The sequence below is a fragment of the Lygodium microphyllum genome, chromosome 13 (genome assembly GCF_053477565.2).
Source record: "Lygodium microphyllum isolate KBCC chromosome 13, Lygodium_microphyllum_v1.1.10, whole genome shotgun sequence".
In the NCBI taxonomy this organism is placed as follows: domain Eukaryota; kingdom Viridiplantae; phylum Streptophyta; class Polypodiopsida; order Schizaeales; family Lygodiaceae; genus Lygodium; species Lygodium microphyllum.
In genome coordinates, this window is record NC_141147.1 from 146,936,165 (window position 1) to 146,956,884 (window position 20,720).

Sequence of the window (20,720 nt, forward strand, 5' to 3'; positions counted from 1 at the left end):
TGCAATCGTCGATGATCGCCGCCACCACCACCCCTAGGATCTCATTTCACACACACTCCATATTGTTATGAATGTAACGGTCAGCCAAGAAAACATGCACAAGGGACTTTTAATCAATCCCTATATAGAAAATCTTGTGAAATGTAGGAAATGTTGAAATATTTCCTATGTGTGTAAGCATGTATTCCCTATGTACAACTAGGAAATCACATTTCCCACATCTAATAGTAGGGAATTAAAGGTCAGTATAGACTATTTCCTACATTCTTTTAAAATTCCCTATGTAAGAGTACACATGAATGTTATTCCCTACTTCTCCTTGTAGGGAATCATAGGTCACTATGAAGATTTCCTATGTTATCTCTAAATTCCCTATATAACAAAATTTTGAAATAGTGCCATTTTCTAATTGTAATAGTAGGAAACTATAAGTACATAGAGAATTTCCTACCTTCTCTCAAAAATCTCTATATGGGAGATTATAAGAAATCCAAGCTTTGATCTAGCTCGTAAACACAAATCAAAATTAATGAAATTGGAAGTAGCCATATGAAGGTGATCCTAGATTTTCTAACCCCCCTAGACACATATGAACATGTTGCATACACACGTACCTACATTTACATGTGCACACATACACACAGAAACACAAGTGTACATGCTTACATGTGCACATGATAAACACACACACATGCAAGCCTCTTTAGTTTTAGTCACAAGGCCATATCTAAATATAGTCATGGGCTTATTTATCCCTCGAGTAAGTTACTAGTGAATATATGTGTACATCACATGGGTTCAAAATAAGGTATTTTTAAAATAACATTTTTATACATTTTTTATATATAGAAGGCTATAATATAAAGGGGTTATTTACAAATTGAATAGAAAAGGGTTATGTTTTGTTCAAGAAAAATTCATAGATTAGGATATTTATAAATAGGCCATGAATGCATGTGATGTAGAGGATATACATATAGTAACTTCCTTGAGGTTTATCCTAGCACTAAATGTTTGAAATGACCACCATGTTGTAGAAAAATGAGGCCTCAAACCAAGTAGTTACATACCTATTTTGTGCAACATTACTCTCTTTTCTCTAACTTTTTTCGGTGATATAACCATTTAATGCCTATGTTTTGATATTTCATGTAGACATAGAATATTGTATTATGGCATACATGGCAATGTTTGGATTAAAAACCTAATAGATCTTCATGCATACCTTAAATAATTTTTTCTACAAATCATGGTTATCAGAACAATAGTAAAATACTCATCCTTGCAAGCTTGGACATGTCAATGTAAACATAATCTTGGTCTAGCACTCTATGACCCTTGGATGAGAAACCATCAAGATTTTGAATGGTTATAGTGTTTGGACTAATGACCTAGATGGTTTAAATGGTCCAATTTTTTTGAGATATCCTATTACTCTTGTTAGAAAAGAATGTTGATATTTGTATAACTTCTTTAAATGAGAAAGATGGTGCTTGCCTTTGACTGCCATAGTGAAAACAAGTGTCCAATGAGCCATAATCTTCCTTTAGTAGTTCTTAAAATAGCAAGACACATATGTTGTATACTCTAGATTACTCAAAAACCATGGGATCTCCTAGTAACACCCCTTATGGACTAACTTTTAAAGGTCCCTAGAAAGGAGGAGTTACACTGTATGACTATTGCAACCATAAAAAGGAAAAATAGAAAATACAAAGCAACATAGTTCAACAATCCATTGTGATGGTTTGGTTTGTAGTCATTGTGATAGAGCAATTCTCTAAATGAATGTAAGGATGGCACTATAAGCTTGGGTAGGGCCATACCCATTGAGGGCTGAAATGATGAACGGGTTGCCTCTTACCCATCCAACCTCCAATCCTCACTAAGAGAACTAAAGAGGGGCACCACCTAGCCAAAGAGAGGATGGGCTAGGACATCCCTATTCTCAAAGAGAATCAAGAAAGCCAAGACACAAATTTACAAGAGAGAATATATGTGCTAGACACCATATTGGAATATAAGAGAGAGAGATGAGAGGAGAGGGAGACAAGAGGAGAAGAGATAGAAGAAGTTTGCCATTATGCTACATGGAATGAGAAGATGAGAAGAGAGGGAGATAATAGGAGAAGAGGTAGAGGAAGCTTGCCATTATACTACATAATAAAAGAACTCACTCATAGCTTACCTCAAAGAGATGAGGGTATTGTAGAGTGCTCTCATGGACTTGTCATTCTCCCTCCTCCCCCTCTTCTTCATTCTCCATGGGCTCTTTATATAGCCTTCATGAGGGATTAGATTAAGCTAATCTTCTTGATTAACATAATCCTAGATGATGTATGGCATCTTTGAAAATATGGAGAGTAGTGGATGGGACAAGTCCCCACCTTGGTCATCATGCAAGAAGCCAAGGGTGGTGGTAGACAAAATAGAGAAATGGAGCTAGATTACAAGAGGTGGATGCCCAAAGCACATTATTATAATATATTTACAAGAAGGATAGAGTGGAAAGTTGGTGTGGTGAAAGAGAGAAGAAAATTGCATATAGCTAGCAGTCTGCGCCTTTGTAACTTCAAATCCGTGAGGAATTTGGAAAAAGTTTCTTCTGCAACTTTGTAGACCAGATTGAAACCGATCGGCCCTCGCGGGAATTTTCTTGAAATTCGCTTTTTCTTGGGAGTTATTGAGATTATAAAAAAGGGCTTCCAAAAGCTGCTTTGACTTTAGTATCCCATATGTATATAAATACATATAAGCATGTGACAAAAGGGATCCATGCTTGTAAGCTTTTGTGCAAGATCCAAATGACACCATGATGTGGATATTGACTTGTGTGCAAGGGTGAGGTGTCCTCTAATGATGGTGATAGATTCCAAATCTTAGTGATGCAGACGGAGCCCATATGTAGTTGGAGGCTAGTCCTTTGAAAAATCTATGCATTCACTCAACTCCTAGGTGTAATCCATTTTCATCTTCACTAAGATAACCATCCCATTTACCCTTTACATTGACATGCCTTCTAAGAACTTGTTCCCCCCATTTGCTAGAGTTATCATAATCGAGAAGCAATGTAGCATACCTAGTGCTTGAAGAGTAAACCTAAAGTGATATGGTAAGCTCTTGATAGGGGATTTGACCAAATTTTGTGGTAATAATCCGGGTTGTAAAAAACCCGGATCACCATAAATAAGAACTCCACATTTTCTTCTTTATCACAATTCATTCTAGAGTGACGATGCTAGCAAAAATCCATTTTTGAGCTATATCCATGTAATTCGTAAGGAACCTAAGCATATAAACTAAGACAAAAGTGTTTGCCATTTGGATCAATGCTCCAGAATGACTAAGGGCCATTTCATATTCATTCAGGGACAAATGTGTGCAACAAAGCCATTAATTGAGGTTGCAATTATCCAATGGGGGATAGAACTATCTTAGTGTTGCTAAATTTGACACGCAAGAGGTGAGTGGATAGTTTTCTATAGTACACAAAAAGAAGTGGCTAGCCATTGCCACCAATCAAATGCATGCAAGCATCCAAACAAATTTGAAAGCAAGAGCACCCAAATCATGTTTGATCTGCCTTTCATTTATTTTTATTTATGCATTCTAATGTGTTTGTTCATTTGGACATCTATGAAACCTTCCTAAGCCAACAATGTTTCTCAAGGTGATCAAGTTCATGAGTCAACTTTGGCTCTTTACATGCGTAGCCTAATATGTCTAACCAACAAAGCACCATTGCAAGTCTATCTCATAACCTAGTACATCTAGCCAAGATTATATAGAGCACCATTCCAAGACTATTCATAAATCACACTTATTGGCTTGTGGGGGCTAAAATCTTACAATTATCAAAAGTACAATGCAATTTGGTGAGGATACATCTAACGCAATATAGTTATCAAAGATAGATACCATAGAGAAAATTGAATTACACCAATCAAAATACATCACAGAGAGAAAAAGTGGATGTGTGTGAAATAGGAACAAAGTTTGATTCTAGTTATGGCACATGAGCTTTTGGATTACTTGTGCCTATGTGGTTTCTGAAGTGTGCCTCAATCGCTTCAATATTATAGTGTTAGGAGCTAAAAATGGATCCCATTGGGTTTCATATGCTAATGGAGCCCTAAAAGGAATTTGTCGTTATTAAAGGTAGATTATGTGCTCTCAGATCCACTTTAATTTTCTAGCAAAAAAGGACATGAGAAGTGGGCAAATTTATTGGTATAGTTGTTCTTGATCTACATCTAATATATTCAACAATCAATTTTTTTCATGTCTTTACTGATATGTAGATAGTTGAGGTATATATTTTTTATTTGAACCTTCAACAAAATTTCAACCTCTTACTAGTTGTACGATAATTCCACTATGCATCATCAAGCTAGAGGCAATTGAAAAAGAAAATCAAGGGGGCCTATTCTTGGATAAGATAGGAAGGAACAGATTGTGGTCGGTCCATGAAAACCTTGATTAGGGGCTACTACTATCTTTCAAGGGAGGCAAATGATATTCTGGACTTGCATTAAGAAGAAGACCATGGTGAAGAAGGTGACCAAACTATGAAAAGAGGTTGATACAAACAAAACTAGTAATTGCAGCAAATCATTAGCAGAAGGATGGATAATGTCTTGTGAAATCAAGATAAATAGAGTGTTGCAGTAGGCTGAACCTGGTTGGGCTTCTCTTGCATTGTACAACCTCACATGCAAGTATTTATTTCTACCATAAGGGAATCTCTTTAAAAATACATGCAAATCATCATCCACAAGTAGAGAGCAAACATAGTGTAAGGATAAAGATGATCTATTCTACCTTGCTCCATGTCATGTTTGGTGATAGCCACTTGAAATCTAACCCAATGGTATTCGTTCCATATTTCCCTTGCTAGCATGTGCAATCCTTATATCTAATCCACAAAGACATTTGTTAAAAAACTTGGTATTGAAGGCTAAGTTTTAAACCTAAAGTCTAAAGAAAGTTTAAAGTTTTTGTATGTGAAAGTTCCCATATAGGCTATACCTTGAGCCAAACGAATTAAAATAATCAAACTTTAGCTTATCACTTGTTTGCATATAAAGTAGAGCATATAGGCTCCACCTCTCAATACAGCATAAAAAACACAAGTGAAGGGATAAGCCAAAAGTGGAAAATAAAAATTTCATTCTATTTCTACTAGGTATAGATTGGAATGAATGATGAGCATATTGGAGAAATGATTTCGCAAATATCTGGTGGACAAATGGTTGATGGATATTGGTGCACCCTGATGTGCACAAAGAGAGAAATTTCTTCCCATGGATCTGTATGGTGAGTTCCAGCACAACTTTATTTATTTGTTGTTGCTGTAAACATCGATTGACCTTGGCATTACTGTGCAACATATTGACATGGCTTGAGGATGCTAGAAGGTTGCTGCTACTGCATTGCTTTTTGCATTAACCAATGGCCATACATTCGGGGCTCACATCTGGAGGAACACGATCTTAGATGTTTCTTTTGGATCAAATGATGTATGGTGTATAACCACCATCCTTGCTTCTTTCAAGTTGCAAATGACAGGTTCCATGGTAGTAAAAGGGGTAAATTTCTTATGTTTGGTAGGTAGGCAGGAGATTATTCTAGTAGAAGGATAGAAGAGGACCATAAGTCATCTTCAAGCAAAACAACTCGTGTTTCCATTCACAAGCACCTTTGACAGATTTCCAACATGTAAGTGGACTTAAGATCTTTTTTCTTTGTGCACGAATTTTTCAAATAGCGATACATATTGTTGAATGCACTATTCAAGGTAGCAATTCAGAGTAAATTTTTAAACAGTGATACACTTGGATATGGGGCTTACAAAATAAGGCTGGTAATCAATATGTCCTAGATCTGGACATGGTCTTGGGGATATTCATGTGGTGAGTAATAGAGCAGCAACCTGGAACTTGCAAGTCTGTAGATAGATATTAGCAGCAACCGTGATCGGCCCCGTTCTGCTGGCCCTGCCGGCCGCCACGACGACCTCAAGCGCTCCACCCCCTCCCGTGACTGCGAGAATGGAGGAGCCTCGCACGAGTGAGGCAGCAGTGACAAGGCCTCGTCGGAGGAGATGCTGGTCAGCTTGCCTGCCTCTCGGTCCTTTGTCTACCGCGATGGCAAGGACAGGGGCGAGGAGGGGTGCGAATTCAGAAGAAAAGGGCATGACATTGAGAAGGAAGGCGGGGACGAGTATGAGGACAGCTCTGACAGAGCGGACAGAAGCCGCAATGCCTTGAGAAAGGTGTCGATCCATGAGCATTTCGATAGACACTACCCCGAGAAGTCCTATGCGGCAGAGCGTGATAGATCTGAGAAAAGTGATGGTACTGCAAGGATTGGGGTTGAAGAGTCTTCACTAAGGGTTCCACCCTTCCGCCATAGCCACGGAGCTTTGGCTTTTTGTTAAAAGATATTTTCATCATCCGTCAACACCGTCACTCTCCTTCTTCATCCGTCAACACCGTCACTCTCCTCCTCACAGCGAGATGCGCGGCGTCGATAAACCTGGCCAGAGCTCTGGGTCAGCACAACGACTGGCTCCCGCATTCGACGATCACCTTGGCTCCCGCTTTTGACGATCACCCTTCTTCTTATGTACAGAGCTGAGAAAAGGCCTCTGTCCTCTTCCGCCTGTGATAGCCAGCTCTACGGGGCCTTTCCTTCGTGAGTGGAGATGGCGGGTTCCACAGGATGGAGCAAACTGGAGGACCTCGTGGAGAATCTTAGCTTGCTTGACACGACTGCGAGACTCAAGCTCTTCGGGATGTCAAGAACCAGATTATTGGCAACAAGACCAAGAAACTTTTATACATCAAGCTAGGGGCTCTACCTCGAGTGGTGGAGATATTGGCCAGCGACACAAAGACACCATTGTTGGTACAGTCTGCTACTGCTATTGGGAGTTTTTGCATGTGGAATTGAAGCTGGTGTAAAGGCTGTTCTGGATAGCGGTGTTGTTAACCAGGTCAAATCCTGTCTATGAATAGGCTCTTTTTCCAACATTCATCAGGTCAGGATACTTCTTCTATTAGCTTCACTGGATCTGGTGAGGAAACCAGGTCAAATCCTATCGGAGGTGATGGTCCCTTTCACCAGCAACTTGCAAGTAGATTTGTGGAAGTTGATACTCTGTCACACAGGGACAACTTCAATGGTACTGATTTGTGTGGTGAAGGGGGTCGTGACATGATCCTAGAGACTTCGTGAGTAGGAGGCCCAACATCAAGATTTGTGGAAGTTGATACTCTGTCACACAGGGACAACTTCGATGGTACTGATTTGCGTGGTGAAGGGGGTTGAGGCCCAATGTCAAGATGTTACTTATTTGCTGATATTGCAAATTTTCTTGCTCAACGTTGGGTTGATGCCATCTCATCTTCTGATTCAGTAGTGGTGGTGGTATATTTGGGTGAAAGTGAACATCTCCCAAGATTGTCTGCAAGATCTGGGAATGCTAGTCCAGAGAATCTGCAGCAGGGCTGATTACATCTGGTTTTGTCATGGTAGATGACAACCTGGGTGAAAGTGAACATCTCCCAAGATTGTCTGCAAGATCTGGGAATGCTAGTCCAGAGAATCTGCAGCAGGGCTGATTACATCTTGGTTTGTCATGGTAGACGACAATTTGCAGATCTGGGAATGCTAGTCCAGAGAATCTGCAGCAGGGCTGATTACATCTGGGTTTGTCATGGTAAACGACAACCTGGGTGAAAGTGAACTTCTCCCAATATTGTCTGCAAGATCTGGGAATGCTAGTCCAGAGAATCTGCAGCAGGGCTGATTACATCTGGGTTTGTCATGGTAAACGACAACCTGGGTGAAAGTGAACTTCTCCCAATATTGTCTGCAAGATCTGGGAATGCTAGTCCAGAGAATCTGCAGCAGGGCTGTTTACATCTGGGTTTGTCATGGTAGATGACAACCTTCATTTCATTCTTATTCCAGCTGTTGATATGTTCCAGCTGATGTTTCATTATTATTCCAGTTGTTGAGTTGTTCTAGCTGATGTTTCATTGTTTCCAGTTGTTGTTTGTCTATTTTCAGTTGATTCGTCTGTTCAAGCTTATGTTTATTCTACTTGATGTTTTATCTATTCTAGCTAAGGAGCTGATGTTGCAGCTAATGTGTGCTCACTTGATGCACTTCTGGGATTCCACTTCCGGTGTCTTGTGTCTCTCTTCTCTTCTCTCTTCCTCCGTTCCTCGTCTCCCTTGCGCACTGTTCAACAGGAAGTCTGTAAGATGCTTCAAACCAGAAGGAGAAGTTGGTGAGCCCATAAAAGTATGAACAATGAATTCCTTGTTTTCATTTGCTCAATTTACTATCAGATGGTGTAAAGAACAGGGCAAAAAAGGTATGAGTGTTTTGATGTTTTGATGTTTTATAAATGCGTGTTTTGATGTTTTACAAATGTCTCTTATGTTTCTAAACTTTGGTTTATTATGTGTACATAAAGGTAACAAAATCACAAATGATGGTACAAGAGATAATGGAACAATGAAAGCTAAGGAGGCCATTGGCCCTAATGTCTCTTCAAATCACGATAGAGGTATATGTCTTTATTTCTACTAAACTTTGAAAATTAAAATTTGTACATATTTTACATCTTGCTTTATTAGGTGATTCATTTTGAAATTAACTAGCTTTAATTAATCTCTTTGTCTAATTTAAAATGTTCATAGTTATTTATATATTTAAACTTTGAGTAATTGTGTGTATATATATAAATATAGATTAAAGAACAACAAAAGGTGGGAAAAGAGGTAATGTAAGAAAGGGAGATCAGGAGGTTACTTGCAATAATGTTTCTTCAAGTCAAGATGCAAGTACCAACTTTAAGGACAAAAAACTTGTACAAATTTGGTGACCCAAATTGATACAAAATATCTAATTACTTTCTTTTGTGTTATTGAAATTTTTCATAATCTTGTATTATCGTGAACTTTGGTTAACTCTATGTATATATACGTAAACAAGTTACTAAAGATGACACGAGACAATGCAAGAAAGGAAGACATTGAGATTGCTTGCCTTAACACTTCTTCAAGCCAAGAATCAAGTATTATCAGCTTTTTTATGTTGATAATGAGTCATTTTTTGAAATGGTTATACTAACTAATGATATTTGATCACTTGAGTATCAATAGGAGTGATACGCATACCATCATATGATGATATCTATCGGCCACCCATGTTGAAATTAGAGAAGAGGGTAGACAAACATTTATTACTTTGCAACATATTGGAGATTTAAGGGATAAAACAATTAAGACATACATGTTGCTTAATTAGTTTTTAGTTCTATGCTCCTTTAAAATTATTTTCATTTTTCTTTTGGTTGCTAAAAGTAGATGTTGATGTTTTAATTTGTTTAATCTATTTTGATCATTAGATGTATGTTATTGATCCTTACTTAGAAATGATGACATTCTCTATATAATTTTCTAGTTAAAATTTTATTGTGCAATTTTTTGTTTGATTTTAGCATGTCTAAGAGGAAGGGTAAAGTAGATAAAGTGATAAGGAAAAAAGAGAATTTCCATGGAATTCCCTAGTTGAAAGTACATATAAGTAGGGAATGTAAAAAATAGGAAAAATGAGAGATTTCCTAGTGAGAGTACCTAGGGAATCACCTCTAGAAAAATTTTCCTATATATGAAATATTTCCTATATAGGAATTATTCCTTACATAGAAAATTTTGTATTTTCCTATGTAGGAAATATTTCCTACATAGGAAAGGTCTTATGTGATTCCCTACTTGTTCTCACTAGGAAATGTCCCATTTTTCCTAGTTTTTACTTTTCCCACTTATATGTATTTTCAACTAGGGAATTCCATAGGGAATTCTCTTTTTTTCCTATACGGGGATCGATTGAAAGTTCCTTGTGATGCAGTCGGCCCTTTTCTAATTTCAAAATTCTTGGAAATGTGTCCCCTCTCTCCCTCTCTCTCACACGCTGACTCGTGTTCAGAAAAACCTTCTCAAAATGGTGCGAGAAGCAAAACGCCCTTTTTAAAAGCTACACGGTAATAATTTTGCAAGAGCACCAACACAAAACTAGTTCAACCGGTGAGAAACCCCCTAACATAGGACGAGAATGATTCTTGTAAGGTTCAATTAAATGTATATATCACACAAGTTGCTCTGATGCATCTGCTTGAGCTAGCATATTACTAACATCTTTATGGCAAAACACTCATGTGCGAGCTAGACACATCTTACTTTCATTAGCTACAAGTACGCTCCAAAAGATCCTATCCCTTTATAATGGTACTCAACTGATTCTAACATGATTTGCATATTGGCAAACCTTATCATCTCCTTGAACCATCCTTTTAGCATTGCAAGCAATAGCTAACACCATATCGGAGAATATGGGAATTTCCCATAAGTTTGGGTCACGTGGTCAAATCTTTGGATTTGTTATAACTTGAACACTATAACTCCAAACTGAGCGCTCTATAGCTCGATAGATTCTATTTTTTTAGCGCTTTCCAATGATAGGTCACATCATATGGTTTTTGAGAAACTTATGGGTATGTTATCCGGGTGCCACCTTTTTAGTATTCAAAAAATGGGAATTGGGAGATTCCCAAACTCACCAATATTGTGTTAGCTCGTGAATGGAAGCCTTAAGTGCCACTCCTCCCTTATTCACATCACGCTTAATGTGTTCCTTCACTATTATAAATAATACGTTAGTTCTACGTCCTCATTCACCGATAGCAAATGATCATCAGTATCCTCTTCGACCATGGATGTACTCCTCAAGCATAAGTATATCTAGCACCGAGTATTACCCATACATATGATATCTTGATATATCTACCTATCAAAAGTGTTGCCAAGAAGTACCTACACAAGGGAATGAGTGCCTTCAATGGTTCTCCCTTGTGTGCCCATTGATGGAATGAGTGTCTTGAATGGTTCTCCATTAGTGCGCAGCAGGTTCCTAAGAGTGAATTAGTTTCCATCTTGGACGGAAGGTTGATTAGAAACGTCTTTCCTTTCTGGGTGTGAGACTTGCAAGTGTGAACACGAGGGAGTAAAGTTGTACGTGGGTGATGGCACAATATTCATATCTCAAGTGATAACATTTACGTGATTTGATTATTTAATGAAACTCCAATGATTAGTTGATTTATTATGGCTATTTTTAAAGAAGACTTCTTCATTAAATTATTTAAAATAGATACACCCTTGTTTATTCAAAGGCATGCCTATATCCTCTTTGTAAACATTCATTGATACTTGAGATTTTTAGAAGATATTTTAGAAATATTTTATGGCTCTCAGCAATTGTGAGTTGTGCAACTGATTGTAACCATCTCTTCACTTAACTCAAACTCTTTTGCAAAAAGGGTGATTGTAAAGAGCCCATCTTTGGGCAAACAAGATTTCTTTTAATATTATAAATACGGCATGGAGGAGATGCCCATTCCATGTTCGGGGGGAAATTACACCCAATATTGAGTCGCTCAATTTTGCTTTACTCTTCTTTAAGTTTATTTTGAGTTTTATGAGTCGTGCTTTCAATTTTAATAAGAAAAGAGAGTAAGGGAGAGCTTCTTTTGTTCGTTACATGTAAGACTCGCATCCGGTCTATGCAATAGTTGGTATCAGAGCTCAGCTTACATTTGAGCCTTCCAATAGTCTATCATCTTGTGTGAAGGCGAGCTCTTTGGAGCAATCTGGTTCTACGGTCCACTACGCAGCTAGGTTCCAAGGGCCTAAAAATCCCAAACCCCTCTATCTTTGCTCATAAATTTTGCAGCTCAATCGAAGATTGAAAATTTCAACTCTCCTACCATGGCGCCATCATTCTATGTGTTTCAAGCCAAAGAAAGATTAGTAAGAGATTAATTGAGCTTTGTTATTAATCATTGCTTAAGCTTTAAAAATCTTAAATATTATTTTTGCAATTTACGGCACACACGTCAATTTTTTAGGCCACGGTGATTAGTCATGGAATGTTTTTGTCTTAAAAAGCCAAGTTTCTTTTAAACTAAGTCTTAGAGCCTTGATTAATATCTTCCTACTTAACCAATTTAATATTATTCTACTTCAAGTCACTCGCAAACTATCAATCCAAATCACGATTGGCTTCTAGCCTTGTATTTTGCCAAGAAGTCGCTCTTTATTTTGGTACTTATATGCCAAAATTTTATTATCATAAGTAAAGTGTCTTTTAACTCCAAGGCACCTTTATTATTCGGATATCTTCATCAAGCCATCTGCAATCATAATGTCTTGTGAAGGACCGTCCAGTACTACAAATTTTGATTCCGCGTGGCTATTTCCTAAACCAAGCATGGAGCAATGCATGGATTTATTGGCCATGCAACTAAAAGGAGAGCATCAATGCGGAGTCGAAGCAAGAGTTGTGATCTCTCAAGCATCCATCCTCCAAAATTTCCTCTATTGCAATGACACTATGGTCCGCACCATCAATGCTAGCAGTTTTTATTCAACATTGCCATTTCTTGAACCAACCATGGAGCAATTCATGGATTTATTGGCTATGTAACTAGAAGAAGAGTGTTAACATCGAGCCCAACTAAAGCAAGAGTTGCAATCTCTCAAGTGTCCGTCTTCTCAAATTTCCTCTATAAATGATGCTATGGTCTACACCATCAATGCCATCCTTCAAGCACAATCCAACCGTGAAGAGACAAAGATAAGTAAACATACATTTAAATTTGAGACTTACGATGGTATTAAAGATAGTCGTAAGGTTCTCTCTTGGGTAAGTTAATTTAACTCATATTTTGATGATGAAAGTTATGTTAAAAATAATAAAATCAAGTGTATTTCATCTTATTTAATAGACAAAGCTTCTTTATAATGGGATATCACATGCAAGGGCATTTATCATCCTCTTACATGGGAAGCATTTCATAAGAAGGTTCTTACAAGTTTCTTCCTACCCAATTCGAACTTTGCATACAACAACAATGGGATATCTTTATGCAGCAAGAGCGAGAGACCATTCCTCAGTACACTGAAAGATTTTGGAATACTTTGTTGCAACTTCAAATGGTCGAGCCTATAGCTAAATTTACTTTTAAAAGAAAGTATATGTTCGGTCTTCTTCCATTTTTCCAAGTTGAAGTCAACATGTTTAAACCCAATATATTGGATGAGGCTATCTCTTTAGTGCATGACACCAAAAAGAAACAAACTAAAGATCGGTGATAATTTCTAGCTTAGAATTGACCTTGGGCTCTTTTTGCATAGCCCCTAGTTATATTTCTGCTTTGGAACTTATTATTCCAAGGCTTATTATTTCTTGGTTTCGACTAGAGTTCCTATACAATAGGTCGTGCTCTTATTAATGCATCTTCGAAGTCGGATGGGGATCATCCAATTTGTGGCAAAACTTGGGTACTTGTTGCACAATATCCATAAATGGTGCATACTTGAGAAGTGTTACAAACTTTGAGTAGTAGGCTTCCAGTGTCATTCCCAGTTGCTTTAGATCAAATAATTCATTCATCTTTTGCGTGTAGTATGCTAGCAGAAGATACCAGCCTCGCACTGCATTCTTTAATATGTCCCAACTAACAAACGCTTCGGAGATTCCTTGGTCTTTACACCATTATTTCCACCAAATTCGGCCTTCTCTTGTTAGCTTTAACTTGTTGATCATTAATTGATTAGTTGCAGTAATTCCAGCAGTAATGAAATAATCTTACATGGACTCGACCCATATTTCTACTTCAATCTCGACGTTTTTTCATTGGCCATCAAACTCATGTGGTTTGATTTTCTTAAGCAAGAACTTCTTTTCTTGGATATCAGTAGTATTAAGGGTAGGAACAACTTCCTGTGGTATCGTAAGATTTTCTCTAGTCAGCTCTACGAATGTTATCATACAATTTGCTTGTATCTTTTCAAAAAGAGAAATCATTTCACAAGGATAGAAATACTTTATATTTAAGTTTCAAAGAAGGTTACATCATGATAGAGTTTTCTGAATTAACTTAAGGAATCTAACCATGGATTTTAGATATATCTACCAACTCGTAATTCTTAATTGCTAGAATGGTGACCAATTTCATATTCAATGGATAGACAAAATAAATTCTTTTTTTTGTGTAGTAAAAAAATACATGGTTTATTTTGGGATGGCTGGTTATTTGGGAGAGAATATTTCTCTAATACAATCTAACTGTGGCATTTGGATACATCCATTGGGTAATAATCAGGCTTTGAAGAATGGATATCTAAAAATCAGTACTTTAAAGGAAGATCAAGAAATCCATCTTTGATGTAGTTGCAACATTTAGAGCAATCAACAACTATAATTCGGTCCGTTGGGATGACCTTTGTTGCTTCCTTGTAAGTATATCAATTTAGTTTAACCTCTTGGCCTCTAGTGAATAAAGTTGAATTCACTCTAGCTTCATGGAATAAATAAACCTTCACAACTTTAAGGTTTTCCTTCCATCTTATCCTCTTCAAATTGGTCTGAAGGAAGGCAAGATGGCTAGTATCGATATAACAATATCCACCACTTATCATCCTACATCTTTCCCAGTATAGTGGAGAATGATCATAGATGGGATCCAGAATCCGCATTACTTGCATTCTCCATCCATAATCCGTAAAAAATGCATTGCAATGTAAACATTGCTCGAAAGACTAGGAACTGCTCCCAATCTTCATCTCTCTGCATAGGATAAAAACACATATTAGCAAGGGAAGGGAAAAACAACTCATATCTCAGGCTACAATTACCAAGTTTGGGATTTATTTTGGCTTTGATACCAGTTGTAATGTACCCGCTGACGAGTAATGTTTTAGTAGTTGCCCAGAGTTTACTTTCCAGCTGTCACTATCCATACTCTAACCAGACTGATCGGATTTTGTCTGGCTTTATAACCCTAGGTCTACCCTGTAGGGGAAGTGTCCTGTCGTTACCCACGGAGGACCGACTTGAAGGTTTCTAATTGACCTAACAGTCACCTATCAATAAGTAGCTAACATCCGGAGGTATCCTTAGAGAGGCTTCTTGTCCGGAAGGAGCGACTGCCATTACCCTTGGTTCATAGAGTACAATGCTTTTTTCCAGTAGATAGCAGACTAAGGATATAAGCTGGCACAGCTGCTATACCTTTCCCCTAAGATAATTTACAATTTGGGTTTTGAGACCAAACCCTTGGTAAGTCAGTGAATCGGTCCTTCCTAGAGTTTCTACCTATATTTTGTTTTTGGGAAAACCTATCAACTAACCGAGACCACCATTCCATAGGATTGGATTCGTCGGGAATCCATACACCCGCTTCCCTCTATGGAAGTTCTTAGTTATCTAATTATCCACCACATTACGTGAAACATATAAAAACATCTTCATTAATTAAAAAGAATCCTTTTATGCACACTTGTTTGTTTGCGTAATTTACTCACAGACATAGAATCATAATAATAATAATTCATTGATTATGTTCCATAATGTGTGTTCACTCGCTAATACATGAGAAAAATTACAATTTCATGTGCTATCTCATCTGGTGCATCTTCACGTCACCAAGATCAAATCCACCTATAGCTAGTGTTTTTAGGTGTCCCAAGTAGAACTTGGGCCATACAAGGGACCAAGTAGTTTCTAGGTGCGTAAAGGATTTACTAGCCAAAGTGTAACGTGTTCACTAGTATCATCCAGGACACGTCTTAGCAATCCATTGGAAAGGATGTCTAGAAAACTTTGCCCGGCACTCCCATGGACTGTTACGGGTTTTGCGATCTAGGTCTTCCTGCGTCTGCCACATAGCGAAAATATCTTGGCCGTTCCTACTTAGGATCGATCGAAATTAGGGTTTTCCTGATTGGTCATTAGCTAACAGCAACAAGCGTCAGACCCGAGTGAACTACTTTACGCAGAAACGCCAGGTCCGAAGCGGATTCACGCTGCACTTGGTTCAAGGAGAATGGGGAACGAGAGGGATGCAAGGCTCAACCCCTCTGACCATAAGGCATAGTCCCATTCCATTCCCCTAAAACAGCGTAAATCGGATAAGATGTAACTCTAGGTCATCGCTCTCGTTATTCGTTTTGATGATGATGATCATCCCGCTGTTCTTCGAGATTTTTGAGAAAAGTTTCCGGCTAACCGGGACCACCCAACCGTAGGATGGACCCATGGTCCATTCTCCGCACTTTCCTCGGTTTGTTTTGGTTATGTAATTATCTAACACATTAATTTGACATATAACAATCAGCTTCTTTAATTAATTCTGTTAAGCACTGGTTCCTTCACGTAATCTTATCACGTGACATAGAAAAACAATATCAAACAAATTCTTTATTATCATTTTATCATTTTATCTTTGAAATACAAGGAGTTCCGCCCGTAGCCTTGTCCATAATCCGCCCGAAGGCTATCCAGTAATCCCCAGGGATCACTATTCCAAGCTTCCGCCCGTAAACTAGTATGCGGGCCTCGAGATCCAATGCTGAGTCACGTTAGCCTCTTGTGCAGGACCCGGAAGGCGAGGGATTTATGGCCAAAGCCCCCCCTGGCACCCAAGCGTCCTCCTGCTCCAAGTAGAACTCAACGGAGAGACCTCTCACGGCAGCGGGTTCCGTCCACGTTCCCAGCGCGGTCAACAACCCCCTTGGTTAGGGTCAGGCAGGCAGTCAGAGGTAACTGAAGCTGCCTCTCCCTTCAGGCCTTCAACCTGAAGTATTAGATATCTTTTCATCCTTTAGTTCCTTGAGCAAACAATGCAAACAGTGCTTTCTAAACTGTTACAAGCACAATCAATTCCAGTGGTTGTTTGTTTGGCCAATTACTAAGGAGTGAATCTCTCTCTCCGAATGCATCCAGCACTCGATCCAGGATCAATTGCGACTTGGAAAGATCCCCAAGGGTTTGTTTGTTAACCCTATATCCTTGGGTTAGGGCTGTACCCTACTAACCCAACTTAACCAATACCTTAAGTTCTATTAGCAGTAAATATGTTATTCCAATTTACTAATTGGTATTTTGCTTCCAAGCAAATATCTAATCCTCGTATCTTGGTTACTTTACCCAAGAAAGGTACTATATCATGACGATTATTTCTCCTCTTGCAAGATAAACTTGTGTAAGAATCTGCCAATCTCATTCCGAGGAATTGGCCATTCCCTTTTGATCAAATCACAAGATCATGTGACTCTACAACCTATTGCGCGAGTGTCGCATCAAAATCATGGGACTATTTTACCTATCGAATGGCGTTGTCTAATCACGAAATCATGATTAGATAGGAAACAGGGTTAGGGTATCTTCATAACAATCCATTCCTGATTGCACTAGGTCGATATTGTCGGTCCTAAAGGTCCAAGTCCAAATCGAGTTTCATTCTTTTAGCGAGCGATCCTTAGGGTAAAAACCCCAGATCGTTTCTCGCAAGTGTGTCCCATTGTCCCTCCATTCCGTGAATGAGGGCAAGTCTTTAGGGTATAAGAGTTTCAACTTGGCAATAAGTGCGACTAGGTCATGTCCTCAACGTGCTAAACCCTAGTTAGCACTTAGGATATGTTGCATCAATTTAATCAGTTCTAAGCAAGTCCTTTGCGGTTTAGGTGTTTAGGGTAAAACACTATCCTTGTCTATTCATGAAAATTACACAACCTTTCTCTAACTACTTACGTAGTTGATTGAGATTTATGCCAATTGACTAGAGTTTAACCTACTTCATGCAGCCCTAGAATCATTTCCATGCCTTGCAAATTCCTACAGTTGTCAGTAATCTTCTTTAATGAATCATTACTAAGAAAGATTCGTCTAATAATGCGACATGTGATTTAATCTTTCCATGCATAGTCAAAGGTGTACTATAATAATTCCGACTTTATAGATGATAATCGTTGTTTGTTCTAGATTCGTTACTTTGCAATGCACAGAAGCCACTTGCTAAAAATGCATAAACATCTTTCATTCATTCCCTTAAAAAAATACAATTGACCAATCTTCATTCATGAGTTATTTCCTTTAAAATAGCCAATGTATTTCAATCATAAAAGTGCATCCTAATTCCATAAATTATCCATGCACAATTGCAATACTTCGACGTAAACTAAAATTAGGAAGAAAACCTGGACTTGTGGGTTCGGTGAAATATCCACATGAATGTTAGGAGATGATCCTCCTGCAGTTGCGCCTTTTGCCTTTTCAGGGGCCATCGTGAATTCGACCCTCTTGCCTTGGCCGTAGACTTATGATCTTGGCACGTCTCCCTTGCTCGCGCAATTCCCTTTTTGAAATAGGGCTTCCTTGACCAATGCACCTTCTTGCGGAATTCAGGCTTTGAAAATGGCAACTTATGAACTCCCCTTCTGTTCGTAGAAGTTTCGGGAATATAATTGATCTTCACGGAAAGGGGGATTAAGAAAAACCTCAAGATAAAATGGCTTGTGGGGGATGAAATGGGAAAGATGGTATTTGAATCGGGTGGTTAGAGTGAACTTAAGGAGAACCAATGGAAAAGAGGGTTTAAAACCTACTAATATGGCTTGTGTAGGAATGCAATGGGAAGCTTTAAAAGGAAACGGGGTTAAAAGCCTTGTGGAAATGCTATGGAAAGGGGCTTAAAAACACAGCTAGTGTGAGCTTTATGGAGGATGCAAGGGGGGAAAAGGGGCTTAAACCCCAGGTTAAGGTGAGCTTTATAGGCTTTGGTGGAATCCCACGGGAAGGGTCTTAAATGGACTTGGGTGGAAATTGCAGTGAGAAAGGGGGCTTAGAGAGCCCCCCCCCCTTAGAAGCTTCTAAGGCTTTTGGCTACAGTAGCACGTGGCGTGAAAATGAGCTTTTGAGGACGGTAGCCAATGTGGCCAGGCGGCAGCGGATCTAGACGGAGCTAGCGGCAGAAGGCGAAATGATGGCAGCATGGCTCATCTACGGTAGCTCCTCCTGACAGTGCAACCTTATGATCTCCTCAGCTTCTCTCGTCAATGGTGGCCCGTACTTCTTTCTGTTGACTGTCAGCCTTTCCACCTCCTTCCCCTCCACCCCATAGCGAGGGTTTTTATAGGTGAAGGGAGGGGATCCTCCCTCCTCCACGCGGCATCCTGCATGGGTTCACCCCCCCCCCCTCAGGCATCCAGCACGGATGCTTAGTCATCCTACCTTCCCTCCCTCTCCCCCAGCACGACAGTCAGCTGGGGGAAGGAGGGAATAATTTTAAAAAAATTGCCATAAATCCATCAATTATCCCTTTGGCCTCCTACCAAGAGGAGGTTCTTATGAAGAACGCGGATTTTTATTAAACCTTAGTCCTAAGTCTCGATTGGCCCGTGGAGAGTATACCATTTAAAGATCGCACCGTTTGTGACTACAATGCCCGAGACATCACACGGCCTCGTAATATTTTCAACAGAAATATTACATTCTCTCCCCCTTGGAGGAATCGAGATGTCCTCATCTCGAGATAAACTAGGGATATTGATGGTTTGAGAATGCTTTCATCTATCCAAGTGGCATCCTCCTCGGGATAATCTTTCCACTGGATGAGGCATTCTCTCAAGGTTCTGGATCTCAGTTGTCTCTCCCTAACATCTAAGATCCTGTCATGCCGTAGTTCAAGGAATCCTTGACTAGGCATTACAACTTATTGGTCATCAAGTACATGGTTAGGATTAGGTATATATTTTTTTCAAGAGGCTAATATGGAATACATTGTGAACCTTTAGATTCTCAGGGAGTTGCAATCTATAGGCATTGGGTCCTAGGCATTTGAGGATTTTGTACGGCCCACAATACCTTGGACTTAGCTTCTTGCATTCTCCTAGGGATAGAGAACTTTTTTTTTTTAGGGCGTACACGAATGAAGACCATGTCTCCTTCTTCGAAGACTCTTTCTTGACGTTTCAAATCTGCGTATGCCTTTTGTCTATCCTTGGCTGCTTGTATGTCTTGTCTTATTGACTTTATTTGATCATCCATGTCTTCCAACATCTGCCTTGATGCTTCAACTCTTAGGGTTGGATCAGAAAAGTTTAGGGGACTTCGACAATCATGACCATACAATGCCTGGAAAGGAGTCATCAGAATGCTCTGCTGGTAAGAAGTATTGTAGGCAAATTCAACCAATGGCAAGTATTGAATCCACCTCTTTGGCTCTCGACATCCGTATGACCTTAGCATATCTTCGATGATTTGATTAACTCGCTCTGTTTGGCCATCCGTTTGGGGATGGTAAGCGGTGCTAAAACAGAGTTGAGTCCTAATGGCTTCAAAGATAGCTCTTCAGAAATGTGATGTGAAAAGAGAATCACGATCACTAATGATTCTTCTAGGTAGCCCATGTAGCTTGAATATCTCCTTGATAAGCAATCTTGCAATGTCGGAGGCTTTATAGTTTGTCTTTATTGGTATCAGGTGTGCAACCTTGGTAAACATGTCAACCACAACCATGATGGAGTTGTATCCTCCCAGGACTTGGGGTAGGCCTACAACAAGAATCCACACTGATGAATTCCCATTTCATTTGGGAAATGTCAAGCGGTTGCAGTTTCTCCAGCATCATGACATGTTTGGCTTTGATACGTTGGCAAGACAACACTCAGTGACATATTTGACAATGTCATCTTTGAGCCTCTCCCACTGATAGCTCTTCCTAATTGCATTAAGAGTTTTAGCATAGCCGGAATGTCCTGTGAAAGGAAAATCATGAGCTTCCCACAATATCTTCTGCTTAA

At 39.1% G+C, this 20,720-nt stretch overlaps 1 long non-coding RNA gene across 1 annotated transcript in view; it reads left to right on the forward strand.

Moving 5' to 3' along the window:
• The first annotated feature begins 6,465 nt into the window (after positions 1 to 6,465).
• The window catches only part of LOC148027322 (uncharacterized), a 33,632-nt gene continuing 19,377 nt past the window's right edge, over positions 6,466 to 20,720 (forward strand). The window contains exons 1-2 of the long non-coding RNA XR_015692971.1: positions 6,466 to 8,386; positions 8,489 to 8,581. This is a non-coding gene — a long non-coding RNA (uncharacterized LOC148027322). The remainder of the gene's footprint in view (positions 8,387 to 8,488; positions 8,582 to 20,720) is intronic.